This window comes from Babylonia areolata, chromosome 7 (genome assembly GCF_041734735.1).
Source record: "Babylonia areolata isolate BAREFJ2019XMU chromosome 7, ASM4173473v1, whole genome shotgun sequence".
Taxonomy (NCBI): Eukaryota; Metazoa; Mollusca; class Gastropoda; order Neogastropoda; family Buccinidae; genus Babylonia; species Babylonia areolata.
In genome coordinates this window covers 10,353,552-10,356,051 of record NC_134882.1, presented here as the reverse complement: position 1 = coordinate 10,356,051, position 2,500 = coordinate 10,353,552, and the positions used below count along the sequence as shown (strand labels likewise).

General features: G+C 39.0%; 1 protein-coding gene across 1 annotated transcript in view; it reads left to right on the top strand.

The window, feature by feature from the left end:
* LOC143284331 (carbonic anhydrase-related protein 10-like) overlaps nt 1–2,500 on the top strand; it is a 157,250-nt gene that overhangs the window by 141,193 nt on the left and 13,557 nt on the right. The gene's annotated exons all lie outside the window — the stretch shown is intronic.

Sequence of the window (2,500 nt, the reverse complement as noted above, 5' to 3'; positions counted from 1 at the left end):
CTTGACATTGATAATCATGGGTCTATGTAGTGCACTCCTTGCACGGTGTCTCAACTGAACTCACTGTGATTGCATACGACTGATGCCAGAAGTTAGATACACTGATGAAATAAAAAGAAAACTGGCTGATTTTTTTTCTCTTTTATTTCAGAGAAAATATTGACTAGGTAGCTGGGTGCTGTTGCTGTTTGTTTTGTTTTTTCAGGTAAAACGTACACAACATGGCTGTTGTGATTGTTCCATCTACCTCCTAGCAGCCGTGACACAGAGAGAGAGAGAGAGAGAGAGAGAGAGAGAGAGAGAGAGCGTGTATGTCTGTGCACGTGTGTGTGAATATATATATGCGTGTGTGTGTGTGTGTGTGTGTGTGTGTGTGTGTGTGTGTGTGTGTGTGTGTGTGTGTGAGACGTGGGGGAGATACATTGTTTATTATTTTGTTTATATTAGTTCCGGACGCAAAAAAAAGAGAGAGAAAGTGAGAGCTATCGCTTTGTTTGAGAAAGACGGAGGGCGAAAGAGAGAGTGTGTTTTTTGGGGGTTTTTTATTTCTTTTTCTTGCCTTTTTTTTTTTTTTTTTTTTTTTTTTTTTTTTACATGAGTTCTACATAAACAAACAAAAAAGGAAGGGAAATGGCATCGATTTCTTTGTATCAGTTTGGGGTTAAAAGTAAGATAAACAGAGAAAAATATATCATTTTGTAAAAGTAAAACAAACAAAACATGGACCCCGCAAATTGTAAACGAAGAAATGGAGTTAAAGCGACACTTCGGAATCTCTCTCTGTCTCTCTCTCTCTCTCTCTCTTACATACGTACACTCAAACACATGCGCACACGTATATGACTTGTTTCTGTTGTCCAGAAATCTATCGCCGGCTATAATTGATACAACCATTCCAGTTTTACCAATCACAACAACAACAACAACAAAAAATTGCTGCTTTGAACATCTTCATAAAAGAGACAACACAACCCACCCCCAGATTTCCCCCCGACACGAAATAGGAAATATTCGTTACTAATGTGTCACGAACCTTAAAACCCCAGTTGGATTTTCCTTTTGAACCTGACAGCATTTCATAGGCTTTGAGAAGTGTTCTGTGTTCTTCCGTTCGTATCAGTTTCAACCAGTATCCAAACAGATCAACAGATATATGCCTGAATTGATAGTTAACGGAAACACGTCATATTCACCATAAATAAGATCATTTGGTGTTCGTGTGTCAGTTCCTCGAAAAGCACTAGATTTCAGTTTCAGTTTCAGTCTCACAAAGAGGCGTCACTGCGTTCGGACAAATCCACACACGCCACACAACATCTCCTGGGCAGATACCTGACCAGCAGCATAACCCAACGCGCTTAAAACTGTGTACCTATCAGAGCGGATTTCTTCTACTGAATTTTGCCAGAGGGGACAACACCCTCGTTGCCATGGGTTCTTTTTCAGTGCGCCAGGTGCGTGCTGCACACGGGACCTGGGTTTATCGTCTCATCCGAATGACCAGATGCCCAGCTTGATTTTCCAGTCAAACGTGGGAGAAAGGGTGAGAGCCGGATTCGAACCCGCACCCTCACGGACTCTTTATATCGGCAGCTGAGTGTCTAAACCATTCTACCACCTTCCTACCCTAACACTTTAACAAAGAGAGCATTAGAACATGAGGAGAAAGCTCTCTCTCGCTGAGAATTTGAACGTAGAACTTAAGAATGAACGAGGGAAATGAAAGAAAGAAAGAAGGAACTAAACAAAGGAACAATAAAAGGAAGGAAAATGAAAGAGCGAAAATTGGGAGGGGGGAAAAGACAAGAACTACAAGAGAGACAGAAAAATAAACGAATGAATGAAAGACAGAATAAAGAAACAAAAGAAGCGATAAGGTCAGCAGGGACATGAAATAAATCAGCGGATGAAAGAAAAAGAAAACAAAACAAAGCAAAAAAGAAAAAAAAACTTCTTTGAAACAATTTGAAAACAAAATTAAAAAAATGAAGAATAAACGATGCTAGAATCTAATATATATATATATATATATATAAAGTAAATACGAATAACATACAAAAGAGAGAGAAAGGTGAGAAGGAAAGCAAGGACTGTAGGAAGGTATTATAATTATTATTTATTTATTTATTTATTATTTATTTATTTATTTATTTATTTATGTAAGCTTATCTATTATTTATTCACTTTTTTTTTCTCTCAAGGCCTGACTAAGCGAGTTGGGTTACGCTGCTGGTCAGGCATCTGCTTGGCAGATGTGGTGTAGCGTATATGGATTTGTCCGAACGCAGTGACGCCTCCTTGAGCTACTGAAACTGAAACTGAAACTGTAGGAAGGTAAAGAAGTGAAAGGAATGAAATTTTGTTTAACCCTTTCCACCCCAAAGCTACATGCCTGCTACAACTCCCCTGGTCCAGCACTACACGAGACCACTGCAGAATTCACTAAAACGCCAAAAATTGGGGGAGAATTGTTGATTTCATTAGTTGAACAAAGCTTCGT